The 20,832-nt window shown below is 40.7% G+C and overlaps 1 protein-coding gene and 1 long non-coding RNA gene across 3 annotated transcripts in view; both read left to right on the top strand.

The window, feature by feature from the left end:
• aff2 (AF4/FMR2 family, member 2) overlaps positions 1-20,832 on the top strand; it is a 197,884-nt gene that overhangs the window by 23,045 nt on the left and 154,007 nt on the right. The gene's annotated exons all lie outside the window — the stretch shown is intronic.
• Positions 6,840-19,968, top strand: LOC120724388. The gene is made up of 3 exons (XR_005693900.1): positions 6,840-13,500; positions 16,081-16,085; positions 19,958-19,968. It is a non-coding gene; the product is annotated as an uncharacterized LOC120724388 (long non-coding RNA).

Raw genomic sequence — 20,832 nt, forward strand, 5'->3', positions numbered from 1 at the left:
TTAGTGGGAACAGACTGCAAGCTGTAACCCTTCAGTTTGCCCATACAGCCAGTGGAGAAAATGGCTAACAGGGAGCTCAATCAATAGGCTAAGTATGTGTGTGTGTGTGTGTGTGTGTCTGACTTCTACTAGAGCTCGTGTGTGCATTTGCATTATGGGTGTCCGCGCGTGCACATCTCTAACCACGCACAGGCTGTCTAAATGCATATCGATCCTGAGGTGTTGTTTTGTGTAATTGATGGTCTGCCTTGTTTTAGTTTCATTAAGTGCGACACACACACAAATGATGACTGATGAAGTCAGCTGAAGCTTGATTTATCAGCACGATTTTTAAAAGTAGCCTCAGGACATCTTTTAGCTGCCGGGAATTAGACCCTGATGCATTTTGGAGAGTGCGTGAGCAGTTCCTTAATCCCGGTCCTTGTCCCCTCTGAGCCTCACGACCTCACTCGCGCGACAAGGCAAAGAGAGAGAGAGAGACAGACGAAGCATCACAATATACATGCATTGGATGCTCGTATCCAACAGAGATTCACTTGCTTTATCCTTGAGCACATATACAAATATACACTCAGTTGGTCCTACTGTTTGTGTTTACTGTTGTCCATAATCCCGCATCTCTTCACTGCTGTTTCGACGTTTGCCTTTCAAATCATCTCTTTGATGTGCTCTCATCATTACTTTCCTCTCATGTAGCTTTTATTTTGCTATTCAAAAGATGATTGGACTAGAGGGAGGAAGTTTTTTAATGTTTGCTGTTTCAATGTTTTCATTTTCCCCTTGTTGGAAAACCATTTATAGATCTTTAAACTCAGTCTTCCGAGATAAGCTTGATATTTGGTGGTTACGCTTTCCTACTGACAAAAAGATTACAGAACAAAATCAATCGAATCGCTTGTTTTTACATATTTGGATAGGTTCTGTTTTTGTAAACGCTTTGTTGCTCACACCTTTTTTTCACACCTATCTTATCTTATCTTATCTCAGGCAGAATTGAGTGTACTATGGCAGGCAGCGATCTGCTAAGCAGTTTGTTATTAAAAGCAGGTCAGGTTGTGTTCAGGAACCAGGAAACTGTGCAGCTAGTTTGCATCTCCACCAGCCTGCAACAGCAACACTGTGTCCTCATACCAGTGGAGCAAGACAAACATCTGCATATTATTTGCCTACAATCTAAGTAGCATCTTACTGCAAATCTGTCCATCAGAGTTCAAGAGCCATGCAGACCATGTTTATGTTTGCAGAATATTAAATTGTTTTATATATTGTATTCAATGTTCCGTCTAAACTGCGCACGTGCGCAATTGCGCACTGCTGGCACGGTCTCTGTGCACAGAAAATCTGCGTTGCGCACAAAAAAATCTAACCTGAATTGAAATTAAAATGAAAACTTTAACAATTCTGTTTTGCAGTGTTAGTCAGTAAGTGACTGGCTGCTCCCGTATGGGATTAGAACGATGCCACCTTATCCCATAGTCCAGCCAATGATGCGATTCTCATTCGTATGTACGCAGCTAATCAACGTCGTTGTCAGGCTATGACAGCGTCCTTATGTGCCGACACCGGTGTTTTAGCTAGCAAGTGAAGCCACGTTAATGACAACGTGTACAACCATTGGAGATGTGAGCAGGACAGACGGAACAATTGACGGAAAAACTGTGGACTTTATACCAGTTTTTAAATTGTGTTGACCGGCCATGTAAAACCAGAGTTATGATACAAATATCTAAGAAACTGTAAAAAAGGCTCGAAAGCGCTCTCCGCCTGTGAGCAAAAACAAACCCCACCCCCCTGTCCCTTTCCTATTCGTCCAAAAAATGTACCATGTTGACCAATCAAAAGATTATATGGCAACGTGGCATCTAGTTGTTAAGAAACGGGGGGAAGTTTTAGGAGTGACGGCGGTGTTTGAGATGTGAGAGATTTGCGACGTTTAGCGCAAATCTTGTGTAGTTAGTGTGTAGTGTAGTCAATAGTTTTGTTGTGTGTATCAGAACAATGAGGCGACTGCTGAATGTTACAGGTGTTACAGCAGTGATACATCTGCTGTTGTCAGGCCTGCAGGTATCAGGCTGTTGTTCTCCTTTATCTCATAGTGGACAGAAATTATTTTTTGGAGTGGCACAAATAATTTGTGTGGCATCAGATTTGATGCAGAACAGCTGATTGTTCTGTAAATAGTTTGAAATGTTTATTTAAAAAACGTCTTGGCTGCATTTAAAAAAAAAATAGCTGCAAAAAACTTTGTTGTTTGCCAAACTGAGTTACTTTTTTGAAGAAGTAACTATATAATTAATTGCCCAACATTGGTCTTTATATACTATATTTTGCAGACAGGACTCTCTCCCAGGCCACAGACTCATAATACAAGTCAGAGCTTTATAAAAAAAAGAAGAAAAAAAAAGAAAGTTGTGTTTTCAAAATTGGAGTTCAAGTTATTTTTACTTTCAATAGTGTTAACATGCTACACAGGCCAATGACTAGATTTTTTTAATTTTCATTGTAAGTGGGCTAAAGCAGTTAATTAAAAGTAGTCTAACATAAATGTAAACGCTGTAATTTGATTATTTTAATAAACATGTAACTTGGTTGGATTAGATGCCGGCGTGACCACAGTGCACACGTCTGATGTCGCTCAGTTTGTGTGTTCGCTCAGACACATGAAAAATTAGGGGGAACATTGATTGTATTGTCACGAGGTGCGCTTAAGTTCCTTCTGCTGGTGGAAATATTCCCTCCAAAGCCTGTAAAAAAGCCTCTCAGGTCGTTTTTGCTTTATTTTAAGTTGCCACAAGCAAAGCAAGTTTGGAGAACACTGGCGTGGGTAACGTTCAGTCGATTTGTGGTCTTAGGATTTAGTGTTCTAGTTTTATTACTATTGTGTGTGGATGAGGGTTGAATCTCGTGTTTCCCGTGTTAATAAAGAAAGAGAAACCTCATCATCTCTTAGACTAAAACAAAGACTGTAGATTTCTGAAATGCTGCCACAAATTAAAATCAATAGTCCAGCTATAGTTTTACTAGAGTCCATCGACAGTTCCTGTGTCTGTTTGGTAACAGCTTGGTAATCTTTGGCACTTCATTTTCAGACATTAGCACAAAATGAAATACAATAAATTAGTATGTAAGGAGTTAACAGCAACGGCTGTTTATGGTGCTGGTGCTGGATATTATTTTTAGCGCCACCATTAGGCAAACAGAAGCACTGTTGTTATGAAGCATTTGCACATCATTAGATATGTTGTTAAACACAAGTTTACAGGTTCTCAGGGGGAGGCTGTGAAACAGCAGATGGAGAATAATAAAAATAATAAACCTGAGCAAAAAAAAAACAATAGTCGCAGACCCTGCAGGGCTGGAACCGCAAAAGATAGAAAGAAGTAAACCAGGTCAAATTGTTAATGTTACTGTAAATAACAGATAAACACAAAGCCTAATGCCAAGACCACCTCCCAATAGGTCTCGCACATAAACACATAATTCCCACTGTCCCTCCGTACGCTGCTAATTCAATCCTCCTTCCTTTGCTCTTTATCTTCGTTGACTCTTTTTTTCATTCCACCGTCTTAATATGTTTCTCTCAGGTTTTCTTCTTCTATCGCTCTCGTTCTCTGAGTATAATCACCATGTTATCTGAGTAAATCCTTCAGACTGAAGTCTTTTGGCTTCACGGGGATTTGTAATATTTTCCTAATTTATTTCACAATATCATGCTTTAGTTATTTTAGTCAGAGATAATGTTCGACTTTCCTATTTCTAGAGACTAAAGGGGATTTCTATAATGTTACAAAGCGCTCTGGTGAGACTGCAGCTGGATTTGCTTTCTGATTTTTTTTGTCTTTTTCGTCTTTGCAGATTTTTAGAAGTTGTAAGTAGATCCCTAAAAAAAGTAGAGTGCTATATATATTAACATGAAGCTTCATTTGGTGTAATTGGTGCTAAATTCACAATAAATAAAAATACATGTTGTCAGTGTTGCTCCTTCAGAAGCCTCGACTCATAGCCAGCTCCTTGAAAAGGCCAGCGCTGTTGTTTAGCAGCTGCCTGATTCACTGCAGCTTCGTAGCCCCTCGGTAACCCCTGAGATATGCGGAATACTTGCTTCTTTCCAGCTCACTTGTTGACTGGCTTGTCTGAGTGACATTTATTTGGGGCGGCTGTGCCCTGCGGCTCAGGTGATAGAGCAGGTCGAGCAATAATCGCAGGGTTGGCGGCCTGATCCCCTGCTCCTCCTGTCCGCATGTCAGAGTGTCCTTGGGCGAGACCTGATGGGTTACCTGCTGCTTGGCCCAAGAGATGTTAAAAATAGAATCAGACTATGTGTTCATTTACACCGCTACAACACTCATTAATGTCCTATTAGAAAGACATTGCAACTATTTTCTCTCTTTCTTAAGTGAAGATCAGAATGTTGATGCCAATGTTACATTTTTACATTAAATCTAAAGCTAGAGTGAAGCTAGATTAATCAGCTACACTGACTCTTGTCATAAATGAAAAGATAGCAGATCATTACAATCAAACTGAGTCAGTCTCAGCGGACTTGACTCAGGTGGTTCCATTCTGGTTATATAATCCTGTATAAAAGCAATGTTACCAAAGCCCTATGTCATGCTGCAGTAACATGAGTCCTACAGCAACTATGAAGTTCTTACTGGACTGAATGAATTTCTGTTTAATGTGAATTTGTGTGTATATAGATGGCAACAGAGTTTGTCAATTTATCGCAGTTAACTGTTATTGTTACCAACGGACTGCATGTCGTTGCCAGCTTGAATGCGTTCAGTTGTAAACTACTTAATGATTTTTTGTAGTTCCGCTGTTTTGCCCAGTGTCTGAAAGTGAAACTTAAATACCACAGCAATCGTATCGATCTTTGTCTTTTTTTGAAAGAAAGCAAACGGAGGTATTTTTCATATGGTTTAGTTATTCCTTAAAGTTCAAGAGCTTCCCTTGTAACTATGTCTGAATGGATTGTCAAGTAGGTTATTCCTTGACAATGCCCTCCTTGTAGCAGTATCCCAGCGTCTGGCCATTGTATTGACAAAGTGATCCCTCAGTCTGACTCTAGACTAGTGGATATTTTTTATATATATATCCCAGACCTCACTGTGTCAGTGTGTAACGCCACATCACCACGAGCCAGCCTGTGCCTGTGAAGGGATAACAACGGAAAACAGATTCCAGGTCCTGTCTGACGTTTTCACACTGACAGAACACAAAGTCCTTGTCTGTCTGAATCTGTTGAAGAACAAAGCTTCTTAAGACATCATATCCCCAGTGTAGCGACCAGGTACGTGGGTGGCCTTGATGGTCTGCCATGCAGGAAGAGCTGACCTAGAAAACAACGGCTGTCCTGTCAGGCCCTTTTCCCGGGGCCCACAGGTACGGCAGACAGGCGAAGAAAACAAAACAAAAGGAGATAAAAAATGGATGCTTACCCCCTGAGATTTATCATTTAAATGTTTTTGATGGGATGAGTCACATATCTAAGTTGACATGCCCTCAGCGCAGCTCATAGTCACATTTTTTTTTTATTGTTAGGGGTTTTTTAATGACACTATTGCTTAATGCCTTTTTCTTCAGGTCAATAAAACACATTTTGAGCTTCATACTGAGGCACTTTCTTCCAAACCTACCTCGCGTGGGAAGACTCTGAAATAAATTACAGTACACTACAACAGGCTTATATAATTGAAGCTATTTAATGCTATTGGCATGGCTACTGTATTTGTACTGCTTATATTTTTAGACATAGTAGTTAACTAATTAAAGAGACTGTAGTAAGTCTCTATTGTAGCAGTAGATCTCTCCAACAGAAAACTCTACCGACTTAATAGTTCTACTTTGCTTCCATGAGCTCATGGAGGCAGCAGTAAAGTCTGCAGATAAGACGGTGACAGACTGATGCAGAGACAAAGGTGTATAAACAGTAGCTTTATTGTACGTAGATGTGACTACGCTGCATCAACTTGATAATGGCCAGCTCAGTCTTGTGGCAGACCTGAAACAGTCACATCAAGCAATGGTTTTTTTTGTGTACATGGAAACAAATAGTCTTGTTTTCATTACAGGCACGACTACAAAAAAGTGAGTTTTGAACTTGGGGCAACCATATTTGAATCCAAACCATGATCTTTTATTGCCTGTGTGATGACGTATGAACTCTGCTTCTGGATCCAAACTACTCTGTGTTTATTAAGGCTGTTGTGTTTTTAACATGTTTTAATGTTTTGTATCTTGTCCTATTTAATCTAAACAAGCCCCTAAAAACAGTCAGTGATCACTGTCGGCCTCTCTCGGTTTTTATTACCACTTTTCATTTTAAAGCTCAGTTTTTAACTACAGCACAGCCCATGCAGCAGTATATTAATGACTAACCTCGTATTGTGGATGGATTATCTCAGTTGTTCTCCTGACTGAAGTTTGGTCCGTTTACAGCATCCTGCCATGTGATTGCATTTGTCCCTAACCATCAGGAACCCTCCCATGAATTTTTATTGAGTGGAAAAAAGTTAGTATTCATCCTCCAGCTTCACTGTGTTTATATTAAGCTAACATAGCTGTGTCGCTAGCGATCACGTAGCACATCATTATATACCAGCTAGTCCAACTTCAGTAACCCTACAAACGTCACTGCTGTTTAGTTTTCTGTCTTCATTTATGTTGGAAGTGACAGCAGAGCTGTACGTTTGAATTCGTTTCAGAAATCTCTCAGTCAGAACATGCTATATCATGCTTAGGTGGAAGCTAGCGAGCTAACTTCCTGCTAACTTCTAACTCGGTTAAATGTAATGAATTCTGTTTTCATGGATGCCTGGATGTTAAACTTAATTGTTACACCTGGTAAAGCAGCAACGCTGATCATTTTATTAAAGATGAAAGATTTTAGACAGTTTTTAACTCTCAGTGTTTGTTTGACTTTGGAACCTGAAACAGAGTTTAGACCTGGAAACGGCTAATGACTTAAAGACTGGATAGTTTCATTTTTTTTTAACTGAATCTTAAATGCAACCTTTTTTTCTTAGCCTAAACCTAAACAAATAAGATAGAGATAAGATATAATTTTTCTTAAGTTGGGAAATTCCTTTGTAGGTAACAATGAACTTAAACATAGCAAACATGTTGTAGGCTATTAATAAATGGGCTTATAGTTCTTGAGTTTTCCTTACACACCTCAGGTGTAAGGAACAAGGACAAGCAGCAGGACAACCTTTGATGGGTCAAGGTGTCCAGCATATAGTGTCCTGTGTCTGTTGACAGAGGATGTGAGATTGTGAGGGACTCTGCCAGGCCCTGTTGCAGCATTAGTTCTAAAAATCATGCCCCGCTGGCTCTAGTTTAAACCTAATGTGAAGCATGTGGTCTGAGTCTGCAGGTATTGTTCAGACTTTCCGAAGAGCCATTTCATGTAAATCATTGTGAAGCTGGGCAGATCTTGGATGATGGTTTTTCCACTAACAGCCCTGTTTGGGGCTCAGACACAGATCCAAACCAGGCTATGATCTCAAACCTCAACATTAACTCAGTAAAACATCTGTAAAAGGCCTGTGGCAGAGACTTTTGCAATAACAGACATCTTCATTTTCTCAAGAAGAGTCTCTTTTGGCATTTTAAGAGCATCTGTTCATCATTGCTCTTAAAAGTAGAGCCCGTAGACAGTTACACAGCTCAAGTACTCATACATATCTCTGCTGAATCGTCTTGCTTTCCACTGTCAAATTCGATGGGAGTGTAAGGTTACGCAGGAACTCAATAACCGTGCCTTTTGTTTTAGACACTTTGAGATTGAGGTGATTGCCTTTCCACCAGGAAGCCAAAGCACCACTGGCACTCAGGAGCCTCTTAAATGCGTTCAGGATTACGCTGTCATCACAGTCTTTCAGACGACATATCGGGCTCTGTGCTCCTGCAGTCATCTGTATGCAAAGTAAACAGTGGCGATGATAGTACAGAACCCTGAGGGTTTTTCTGTAGTGACAGATGTGATAGCGATACAGTGTGTAAAGTGCCCATTGAATCTGACCCGCTGTTAGAAAAGACTGAATCCACTGGATCAGCAGAGGGTTTACATTCAGCCTAAGAGCTGTAGGCACAATGGACTTCCACCACTTGAGAAGTCAACAAACGGCAGCCCGGCCCGGCTTTTATTTGAGTGAATGAGTGGGGGTGATACCTGTGTCACCTGCGCCTGTCTTAGCCGTAAGCACACTGAAGTGGGTTCATGAAGCCACCAGCTTTGTACTGTAGCCTCTTAAAGAAGTTCATACCTGCTGAAGGTAGAGCCATCGGGGATAAGATAAATGACAAAAAATTTCCATACACCTGCAGATTAACGTGCTCACAGAAGATCCCTGACAGCTGTCTGTATTAGACCCCCAGCAGCTGCCTGGTGAGCGTCGCTGGTCTGTGCGCTTCACCGTGGTTTTTGTGTTTGAAATGTCTCTGCACTTTCTCTATAAATTACACTCTGTGGTGTAGGGGATAAAATAAATAAATAAAAGTTCCCAGAAAGGTCATTTCTTTTATTTTGTGTCATTGAAATGACTCTAGTCCTGCCGCTCTGTTGAGCCCTCTACTTTTTTCTCCATTGCAGTGATGCATGGACTGCTTATATTGCTACACTGATTCAGGATGCACTAATTCAATTTGGCCTGCTGTGGTACTAACAGCCCTGTGTATGTCAACTGCAAACTATATTAATCTTACATTGCATTTAATTTATTTGCATATGATAAGTGTGAATGTTGCACATCACATCAGGTCTGTTTGGCAGATTCAGGTGCAGCACGCATCAGGTGGGAAATCAAAATTGCTGATGAGGCTACGTAAACACTGCTCAGCTGTCACCACTAGCACTGATATCAAACTGATTGCTTAAATACTTTTTAATAATTAGTTTTAATACTTGACTATGTAAACATACTCAAGTATTGAGTTATTGATTTGTGTGCATGGTGATCTGAGGGAAATTGGGAGGTCGGCAGTGGCAGGGTACAGATAAACGGTACTTAATCTGGAATTGCCTTTAAACAGTACATTAACATAATATAAGCAGAAAATACATTTCAACATTGTTTTATATACAGTGCAAATGTCTCAAACCTCGTCTCAGTGTTTTGTACTTTGGTTCAAGGAGCCCGACTTTCTTTCTTTTTGTACCTGACCATTTTCAAAGGAACAGTTTGAGTTTGTTGGGGAGCTAAGTCACTTAGCACTGATCTATGAATCGCTGAAGCGTAAAAGCGGCAACTAGGTCAAGGGATGAACCACTGTTTTGTCTCCAATAGCAGCCTGTCGAAAAAAACACATAATTTGTTCCCAATTTAAATGAATCTATGAAAGAGTCCAAAGATAAAACAGTTTTACAGGAAAAAAAATTATGTTTTTGCAACACCAAAGTGATGATGATGATGATTGCATCAAGTCTTTCGCACAGTACTGTATACACTGAATATGCAGTGCATATGAGAGTAAAACATGAGATGGAACCACAGTGAATTATGATGCTGCTCTGCAGTACCTCTAAGCTGTATGGAGCAATACTACAGCTAATGCTGCATGGGCTTCTTTCAGCTTCATTTGTTTTGTGTTGATGTTCTATGCCTTTATAATTTTCCTTCAGCATTAACTGCTTTAATCCATCGTGAAACAGCAGAAAGAGTTAGCATCTAGCCAGCTCAAAGACTGCATTTGTTGTTATGGCGATGACAGTGGAGCTTAAAGGTGAGAGAATATTTAAATTACAATTTTCAGGTGTCCAGAACATGTAACTCCAAATCACTGCTTACGGATGTGTAATTAAACATTTATACACAGCCTGCAGTATCACTAAGATCATATCATGTCAGTGTTTTCAGAGCTTGAAAAAAAAGGTTCACTCTGTTATGGCAATGCTATTTGAACATAGGGGAAACATACTTTTAAATGTTTATAGTATAACTGTGTTTAAGGTGTATAACTGTACATTGACATATAGATGATGCATTTTAACTATGGACCTTAACAGAATGTCTCTTACTTTAAGAGAAGTTAATCACGTCTGGTTTCTGTTGTGATGTGTAATACGATACAGCAGACTCCCTCCTGCTCAGCTTTGAATCCAAATTAAAACTGATGCATGGATCCTAGGGTAAAACACTGGCTGCTTGTAATGAGCAGGTAAATGTCTATTAAATGTCTATGTCTGTTAAGCCCATTGTATTTCAAATTAAAACAGTTCAGTAAGATCTTTGTAAAATGTTTTGCTCCAAAACTTGATCAGGATAATGTAATCGAGATAGTAAACGCTAGGGCCGGGCGACTGGACGAATATATCGACAAGGGCGATTTATTTATTTATTTGCCCATGAATGAATTTGTTAATAATGATGGAGAAGCAGTCAACAGAAAAAAAATAATAGCGTTGTTTTAACAGCACCCTCTTTCATCTGCGAGCAAACGCCCCCTCCTCAAAGTGCACCCAGATGTTTGTTGATGGAGCTGCAGAAGCTGCTGATAGCCTAGCATACTCAGCCGGATGGTGTACACGTGCATGCTCATGCAAGTTAGTCGTGTTTGAGTACTTTGCTCGCACTATAGGTCTGCACAAGCGGCACACCGCTTTGGTTACATCCTTAGGTTTCCCTCTTTCATCTGGTTTAAAGCCAAAGAAATCCCAAATTGGCAACTTTAGTGCTGTCAGCGTTAACGCGGCGTCATCGTGACTAACGTGATTAACAGTTAACCCATCTGGAGCGCAGACTGAGTCAAAATCCCTGACATGTCTCTGTCAACATATTTCGGGCAGTTTGTCCAAAGTTTGTTCATTCTGTGCTGCAGATGGGTTGAAAATGGGATGCCGCATTAAAGCGTTAACACTGACAGCTCTAATTTTGGGGGGGAAATTAGTTCGTCCATGTTTGGACTTATTCTGTGTTGTAAACGCACAAATCAGTCTGTGCATGATTACATTGCTCTGCCCATCAAAAAGTCTGTGCATGCGCGAATATATCGCCCATCGTTGATTATTGCACTGTCGATTGTCGGTTGGAAGATTTTTACATATCGCCCAACCTTAGTAAACACACTGTGTTTTTATCAGTTCAGTTAATTATAAAGTGCTTCTTTTGTTATTAGAACAGGATTCATCAAGAGATTTACCAGCTTACGAAAAACATCCTGCAAATAATCTAAGTAAAGTTACACACATACATTAATTTAAAGTCATCAGAAGTCCAGGATCACAGACGTCTATATTAGCCACAGCATGTTGTTTAGCCAGTGTATGTCGCAGCAGTTGATATGTTAGAGAGTGTGTTAATGGGTGTGTGTTTGTGGGGTTATTAACATTTCCCACAATGAGAGAATGCTGTTTCTCATAGCTGGCATACGTGTAACGCCACAGAATAGTGTGCAGCGATTACAGCCAAGACCAAATGGCTCGAGGTAAAATCTCTGTGGTACAGACACCGAGCAGCTGTTAACCCTTCATGTGCCGGGGACGGATAATTGGCTGGAAAAGCCTTTGTCTGAAAAAGAGGAGAGAGAGAAGAAGGTGGTGTGGAGGCATGTTTGCAGTGTGTGTGTGTGTGTGTGTGTGTGTGTGTGTGTGTGTGTGTGTGTGTGTGTGTCCTTGGGGGTCTCTCTATCCATCTTTCTCGCTCTCACTCTCTGGTCCGGAGCTTGTTACCATAGCAACATAGAAGAAGAGGTAATGCTGCCGGAGTCCCAAAAATTGTATTATCTTTTTCAGACACACACTTGCATGCACACACACACACACACACACACACACACACACAAACACATGCTGCTCCTTCGTCTATCTTGTGCATATACAAACTGGCAGGCAGTCGTGTGTGTGTGTGTGTGTGTGTTTATCTGTGTGTGTCCGGTACAGCTTGTTCATGCTGGCAGGCAAAAGCATGCAGACACACACACAGAGAAAGAGAGAGATCGGCTGAAGGAAAAGCAGGACAGGCGGAGTGTTGCAGCAGAGTAGACGAGGTCATGTAAGAACAGCATGATAGTTTATTTATGCCACTGTGGGGAGATAATTGGCTTTTACTCATTCATTATTTCTTGTGTTTTCTCAAGTTGTCAGCCTATTGTACAACAGGTAGATCTGACTCTGCAAGGCGCCATAAAGCAAGGTTAGCTGGCACTACAATAAAACAAGGAAAAGCACTCTGTGACTTTGTGATGTGGCTCATTAGTACATATTGATACTATACAGGAGACAATAATAGCCAACAGTAGCTGTGACTAAATATTTACACTCAAGCTGTTAGCTGATGATATTTAATACAACATATTAAGTATCTAGCTTTAGTTTTTTATTCAAAGAAATTTAGGTTTGATCAGCATTCAAATGAAACCAAACAGGAAAAAGTGATGATGACAGTTTGGGGAATTACAGAGAAGAGTACGGCTAGAAGAGCCACCACTTCAATCTCATTCAGTCTTGGTTTCAGATTGACAAATTTAGCATGTGGCTAGTTGACACAGTGAAGCATTTAGCAGCTAAACAAGCTATTTTCTTCCACAAGATGGTGAAGACCGAATCTGAGCCAAAAACTGGCTGCGTATTGGATGTCTGCCACCCATTGAGAGACATGGAGGGTGAATACAGGCAGCTGTTTCCCAACATGCTCACCATATCTGCAATAATGACTCCAAAGAGTTAACTTGTCGTTATTGTTATGGTGCACATAGGCGGAAACAGATTTTTATCTGATGTTTATCTATGACATGCCTAAACATGATGCAATGACTGAGATATCACGATTGTGAAATGCAGTTGTTGGTATCAGTAATAGTGGAAGCAATGAAATTGTATGTTTTTGCATATAATTAAACATAAATTTCGTTATTAAAAAGTCAGCTGTTGATTTAAAATACTATTATACATTGTTCAAAAGACACAGAATTAAATGTTAGTTTCTTAGTGTAGCCTGCTAACAGTATGAGGGACTGCATATTGTTAGCTAACTTATGTTAGCCTAAGTGTTAATATAGCATTAGCCATTGCAAACATTTTCATCTTTGACGGGTTGCTGATTTCACAATAACAATGAGAGCTATTTTAAAAATATGGTAATTTCACCATCTTCCAAATGTAATTTTTGCTTGAAGGCTTCCTTCTTGTTCTTCTTCGGCCTGTAATAGGTAAAACACTTGTAATCATATTCTGCCCCCATTAATTCTGGAAAAATTGGTACTTACCATGCCAAAAGTTTAAAAAAAAATTAATAAATATATATATACTATGGCACAATCCACTTTGTGTTGTCTCTGTCCTGTCTTTGTTTATCACACTGTTAGTATCGTATAATTATCATTATAGTATTGTATATTTAGTAATTAGTACCTTTTTATCCCTTAAATTTACAGAGTCTTAGCATGTTATTTATTTGTAATTCCTAGTTTTATATCTCTTGGAGATATATCCTTTATAGATTTATAAATGCACGATGGGGGGCTTGGGGTGAAACAGCATTTCGGTACACTGTATACTGTGTATACTGCTGTATTGACAATAAAGCTCATGAATCATGAATATACTCAGAATATTCAGAATTTTGGTATTGAAAGGTATTGTATAAATACTGGTTTTGGTGACAATCCTAATGACATAAAATCAGAGAAGAGTCACAGGTCCACTGACGACAGTGACAATTAGTGTCTGTTTAAGTTAGTTAACAATATTGGTCATACTGGTTATTGGTTACATACTACACAAAATCACACTTCGACTTCCTTTTTTGTAGTTTTAATTAGGGCCAACAGAACATATTACTCATATCATGAAATGGAAAAAAATAGGTGTTATAACAGGGAGCTAGTGTGTTGCTAATATTGCCGATGAACTGAAAGAAGACCATTAGTGGACCACACATAACATTTCAGGTACATTTGCAAACCTATTTGTAAAACTGCCAGAAGAGTTGACCTATTATGATGTTCTTGTTGGTTTTTCTGGAAACTACTCAGTCAGGTTTACAGTAGACAATAAAAGTTACTTAGTTATGTTTAGAAAGCTGCTCACTTGCTAGCTGCTAAAAACCTAAGGCGTGATAAAGCCTATATATAAAGATGAATATCGATATATAATAGAATATATTAGATCATAAAATGTACATATATATATATATATGATAACTAAACTGAAAGGCATAAATCAAAATGTATAGAACTGAGAATTGATTTTTTTAAAAACAAAAAACAATAACAGCACAAAACTGGTCTACAAAATACTGACTGACCACTGGGATTACATCTATCTATTATACACAGTATGTGTCTAAGAATATATACATTTCCATGTTTTTCTGCAAAGGAAATCTGCCAAAAGACAGGTATGGCCTGCTGTCACAGCTGTGGGGAATGCAGCTGTTTAGACTGACTGCTCTCCCTGTGGTAAAACACTGAAATGAAGAATTTGTTTCCATGAAAAGATGCTATTTTATTGTGCTTTCATGTAACCAAAAAAACTTAAAATATGTTTTTTTTTACCGTTGAAAATCTGAAACACACTTCACTGATGACCCAGCAGGTTGTGCCTGCCTGTAATCACCACGGGTGTGTTTCTCCGTACCTTTTTAAATTAAAGAGGGACCTGTTAGTCATCACTCTGAGTGACAGAAGTGAAACTGTGCTCTGTCACTGCAAAGGAAAATGCCTCTGAAATTAACATCTAATATGATTACAGCACAGAGTTTATGATTTTTAATATTAATAAGTTTTATACCAACAGATGTGCTATAGTACCATTTAAGAATGATATCAAAGCGTGCATATGTTCAGTAAAAGGTCAGTCTATGTCCTCATACACAAAAATACTGACAGTATTTCTATCAATGTGCATATATGAGCTAAAAACGTATGACATATTCAGAGCCCTGGCACACTCGTGTTTGCACATGTAAATGTGAAAGATGAAAGCGTGAGGATTACACGGCTGTCTTTTCAATTAAATTTCATGAATCGCATAATACCTTGACTCAGGAAGCTTAGGAAATGTCAGCGGCGTGCGAACGATCGATGCACTGTCGAAGTGCCTGAGACACAGTCAGAGGGTCCCAACGCCGCTGACAAGCATGTGACATCACATAATGTCTGAGACAGAGATCATAAGCGTGATAATGGCCGTGATTACATTAGTAAAGCTATTATGTTTTAGATGACAGATCTCATTAACATATAAACAGCGCTGTGGAAATTAACAGGCCCGCCCACACACACACACACACAACAGGGTGTATGTGTGCAGGCATGTAAGGGATTATAGGATACAGATATTAACAAACATAATGCCATTGGACATGGAGACACACACAAAACACACACACAGATATATATATATATATATGTAGTATATGTGTGTATTCTCGACAATTACACACACATATCTCTGAAGTTCATGTTAGCCTGATTAAATGTAATTTCCCCAAAATGCACCTGTTTCCCTCTGAGTCATTTTCTTGAAATCGTGACACACCCCCACCTACACACACACACAGACACACACACAGTGTTTATGTTCATGTGAATACGGGAATGGTCTGTAATCTTTCTCTGTCTCTTCCTGCCCTCATGATAAACTGCCTGTCTAACATTGTTTTCTTATCGCTGTGTGTGTGTGTGTGTGTGTGTGTCTTCGTGCATGTGTGCTTATAACACAAGTGTGTATGCCTCTTTTTTTTGGTTTGAGTGCATGAACACCTAATGAATGTTTTTGAGAAAGACGGCCAGGGATCCTGCATGCATGCGCGTGTGTGCGTGTTTATTTTAGCCACGCTGAGTCTCCAGAGCCGAGCTCTCGGAGCATTTGGAGGCAAACATTAACATCACCAGATGCCTCTGTCTGACTCTCTCTCTCTGTCTTTTCCTCTGTGTCTCAGTCTGCTCGCCCCATCTTTTGTCCTTCTCTCTAACCTGTTATCTGATCACTCGTTGTTTCTCTCACTCTGATTTTACAGAAGGCAGGATGTAGTTAACTGTGTTCAGTCATTATCTAATTAACTAATTTAGCAAACATTAATTCTTTCTCATCAGCTAAAAGTGTGCAGATTAAATATGGACGTATGTGTGTGAAAGGAGTGGTGATTTTTTTTCTTCGTTAAGTGAGTATTAAATTATTAACCCCTCATTATCAGGTGAAAATCAGGAGATAAAGGAAGCTCTAATCGTTGATCTGGCTAATCAGGGAACAATCAGTTTTCCTTTCAAGAGGCAACAGAGCAATCAGCATTTTCTTCACACTGTTATGTGTGATTTTTGTGTCTTTGAAAAATTGCACTGCCACGTTTGAATGTTTGGAGCTACGGTGTCATTGTTGCCGCTGCACACTCGTTTTTTCTTCCCCTTTCCGTTGATTTATGTCGTATTTTTAAAGAAGTCTGTGCGATTTGGAAGTCACTGGGTCTGCTCCCACATGGAAACATCCTTCAGGCAGACTTGGGAGTTGCACATCAAAGGCAGACCACAGAAAGAAATCTTGAAATCTTATGATGGGAAGTAGCCCTCTCTGTCGTGTCAAAACATTAGCGGATCTCTGTGTAATCAGAGTTCATTGTGCGCGTGCAGAAGACACAATGAAGGAGCCACTAATGACAATTGTGACACAATAAAGGACCCACGCACACAGCGGTGTAGGTTGAGTGCTTGCTGGGGAGATGATCAGATGATGGAGGTCAGCTGTGTGAGTCAGCTGACCCTGACACCACACTCTGAACCCTGTGCTTCACCCCTCCCACGCAGCTGAGCCACAAACCTTACCCAGCCACATACCCCCATCGCCCAACTTAGCCCTGGGAGCCATCCGGCCTAGCATAGAGAACCCTGCATGAACGCTGCCTGGCACTGCTCCATCCACTGGACCAGATCTGGTCAGATGTTTCAGATCAGATCAAGGGGCTGATTAGCTCCTCAAAGCTGGGCACAAAACAGTGGTAGTAACCAGCCAACCCCAAGAACCGCCTCACCTCTTTTTTGGTCTTGGGATGTGGAAAGGATGCAATGGCTGCTGTTTTACCCATCTGCCAGTAGCTCTTGGTTAAATCCAGTGTCGTGAAAAAACAAACTGGTCCAGAAGCTCGTCGACCGGGGCATGGCATAAGCATGAGACTGTGATACAGAATCCTATGGACCCGTCTTTCTTCACCACAAAACTATGGAGCCACACACACACTGCACTGTATGACTTTTCTATTAATCCCAGCTTTAGCATTTCAGCCAATTCCCACTGAACCATCTCTTATGCTCAGGTGACCGATAGGGTCGTGAATGCACCGTCACACAAGGGCACGTTTTGAAATGCTGCTCTATGAGATTGGTACGGCTGGGGGAGAACATATCTACAAAAACACTATTGCAATGTTCTCTGTGCCTGTGTGAGATGGTCATCACAATAGAGGGAGGCAGGAATGGTGGAACATGGCACCCAGGACTGATCTTTCACCTATACCAAGCTCACTAGATGAGCAGTTTCACCCTCTCTCCATGCTTTAAGGAGGTTGAGGTGATATAGCTGTGTGGCTCCCCGCCATCCGTCCACTTCATATTCTATGCCACCCACTCGCTGTGTGACCACAAAGTGTCCTTGCCACTTAGGGAGTATCTTTGAGCTGGAAGAAGGGAATTTTACAAGCACTTTGTCTCCTGGTGAAAATTGCCTGAGTCTAGCCCCACTGTTGTATAGGCGCTACTGGCGTTCCTGGGCCTGGAGCAAATTTTCTTGTGATAATCACCCCAAAATGTGCAGTTTTGCTCTCAGGTCCAGGACGTACTGAATTTCATTGTTACCTGGGCTTGGAGCTTCCTCCCAGTTTTCTTTAACTAGGTCCAACACCCCCAGCCTTTTTCAACAGTAATTCAAAGAGAGAAATCCAGTAGAGGCCTGGGACACCTCCCACACTGCAAACAACGGAGTGTCTAACCAGTGATCCCAATCAAGTTCATCCTTGTGAATCAACTTACGAATCATGGACTTTAAAGTCTTATTCAGCTGCTCCACCAACCCGTCAGCCTGAGGGTCGTAGACGCTGGTCCGACTCAGGAGGTGACTTGAAACAGCACCTGCACCACACTCTTTGCAGATATTGTGCACAGCAGCAAGGCTTTGGAGTAACACATTGCATAATCCACCAGAACGAAAACAAAGCAATATCCCTGTGCACACCCCATGAAATGACCCAATGAGGTCCATGCCAATGCACTCCAAGGGGACCTCAATTAATGGTAACGGACACAAAGGCGCTTTTGGAATTGATTTCTTCAATGGCCAGTCCAGGCAAGACATGCACCATCATCACACGAACCCACCCAAATGCCGGGCCAATAGAATCGGGCCATTGTTCGCTTCAGAGTTTTATCATATGCCATATGCTTCGCCTTGTGTTTATAACCTTAGGTACCAACAACTAGGTGTGCTCCTCTTCTGTGAGCGTCATGACTTACTCTATAAAGCCCATCTTTAATCGATACAGAATGCGGGTAGGCCAGCTCTGCTTCATGCACCATGTGACCATCAGTTCTTATGACAAAGACTGAGCATAGGGTGTCATCACAAGACTGCTCTAGTGGGAAATCTCCCATAGAGTGAATTACTGGAGCCAGTTGGGCTCAGGAGAAGGCCCTTGTATTTGATTTCCAGCTGCACTATAGGATATTTGTGCATGTATGCATTCATGCATCTAACTTCCAATCAATCAACCTTCAGCAATGCCCCGGGCCAAACCAGGGTCTGGTGGACCAGGGTCTGCATAGAGCCAGAGTCCACTATAGCCTGACGTATACTACCTTGGCTTGTTAAAGGTATGCTGCAATCTATGCTGAAATCGTTGGCCAGGGTCACGGTGGACTCCAGGCCAGGGGCAGTGGACCGACTTTACTCCTGATGCACAGATGCCAGCTCAGCCACCATCTGGGCAAACACCTTAGATGACGTGGCCACCAGGTCCGCCACACGTGGGTTTTGACGCCACTGTGACACGATAAAGGACCCACACACACAACGTTATAGGTTGAGTGTTTTTATTTTCAGACTGTCTTTGCGGCAGCTTACCTGTTGCCCTCCTACTGCTTCACGTCACGTACAGTTCTGTGTTCTGGTGCAACATACTCAAATGGGGAGATGTGATTAGATAACGGAGATCAGCTGTGTAAGGCAGCCTCCCCCGATGCCACACCCTGAACCCACTGCTCCACCCCTCCTGTGCAGCTGAGCCACAAACCACACCCCACCACTGGTAATTCAGCTAAATAAGAATGCAACTTGTGACTTTCTTCTGAATTTGACAACAAGGTGCTCAGGTCCTGTTGGTGCAAAGCAAAAGCCAAAATCCTCACCCTGCCACCACCGTGCTTTACAGCTGGTATGAGTCCTCCTCTACGGTGCCCTAACTACACGCGTAGGCAGCCTGCTTCACAGAAGTTTAACACGAATGACTACTTGACCGTCGGAGCTGTCCATTTCCGTAACCGTGTATAATCCAGGCTTTATCCTTCAGCTACTTACGCTTCAGTTTCTATGGAAGCAGTAAGGGTGTACTTAGTTTTTCCTAGTGAAAGTAAAGGCTTTCCTTTTGACATGACTGTATGTGAGGCTACAGCATCCTCTGATATTTAACATTAATGGATTTTACCCTTTGGAGTTTGTGGCCACTGTTACCACTACTGAATAATGTTTGTATCACTAGGTCACCATTTACTTTGCATCGTGCACGCACATGAGATGTACGTTCCTGGCGTGGGTTTTATTCAGTTTAACAACAGCTGTCAGTTGTAATTCACTTGCACAGGCAGCAGAGAAGCCATAGAAACAGTAGCTGGCAAGCTCTGCACTTATTTTACCGGGACACTTAAAAATCATTGTCAAGCAGTCCTTCAACAGTCAGTCACTAAGTAAAATTCAAATCATTTTCAGTCAGCCAATCAATTACTCAATTTTTGTCCACTTGTTAGATGTTTTTAGCAGAATAATTATGATTACTTTGTTAAAACTTTGTTAATTATTTGAAACTTTGTTGCTCACTTCTGGTGTAATCAGAAGGTTCAGGATATGAATGCAAACATGTTTGCTGTGAAGCCAAACAACCTCATTTGAGGTTTCAAGGAGAAAAGCATGGCGGCATATTCAGTTTAGACATGTGATCTACTGCATGTAACTGCAAAAGCACGACTGTGAAAGAGTGATAAAAGCGTCCTTTCATTGAGCTGTGATAGAAAAAAAAACAACAACCCTGCTTTCATTTAAAGTTATGTTAGTTAATTTGCTAACTTTGCCAATCATCTTCATACACCGGTGACACAACTGGCCGGTTGTATAAATTGGCATCACAATAATCGACAGGTAAAGTCTGGTTAATCACCCATATGGAAAAGAAATAGTAAAAACTTATATGTGATTACTCATGAAAGTGGCCACTTTCTCATTACTTTCATACATTGTTTTAGTAAGTATCCAAAAAATACAAGTTTCATTATATAATTTTTCAAGGGATCTTATATCTGTTTTCACTCTTATATGCTTTTCATACAAGTTTCACACAAGACAGATACAAACTTTATAAGATTTATATATATCTTTTCCATATGGGCAGTCTTGTTTAAAGACACCTCTCTCCAGTGCACCGAGCTGCATTTTTACAAAACCTGTGAAAATCCTTTCCAGTCTTTTATCTGGCCATTATTCAGCAGCACCCGATTAATAAGGAGTACATGTTCCATTATTAATGCAAACAGTAAGAATCTTCACAGCCGAGCTGTGAATTATCACACATCTTTGACAATGCTCCTCTTGTATTCTGAAAGAAGAATAGGTCATCATCACTGATGTGCACTTGGAAA

This window comes from Simochromis diagramma, unplaced genomic scaffold, assembly GCF_900408965.1.
Source record: "Simochromis diagramma unplaced genomic scaffold, fSimDia1.1 OVJJ01000685.1, whole genome shotgun sequence".
Taxonomy (NCBI): domain Eukaryota; kingdom Metazoa; phylum Chordata; class Actinopteri; order Cichliformes; family Cichlidae; genus Simochromis; species Simochromis diagramma.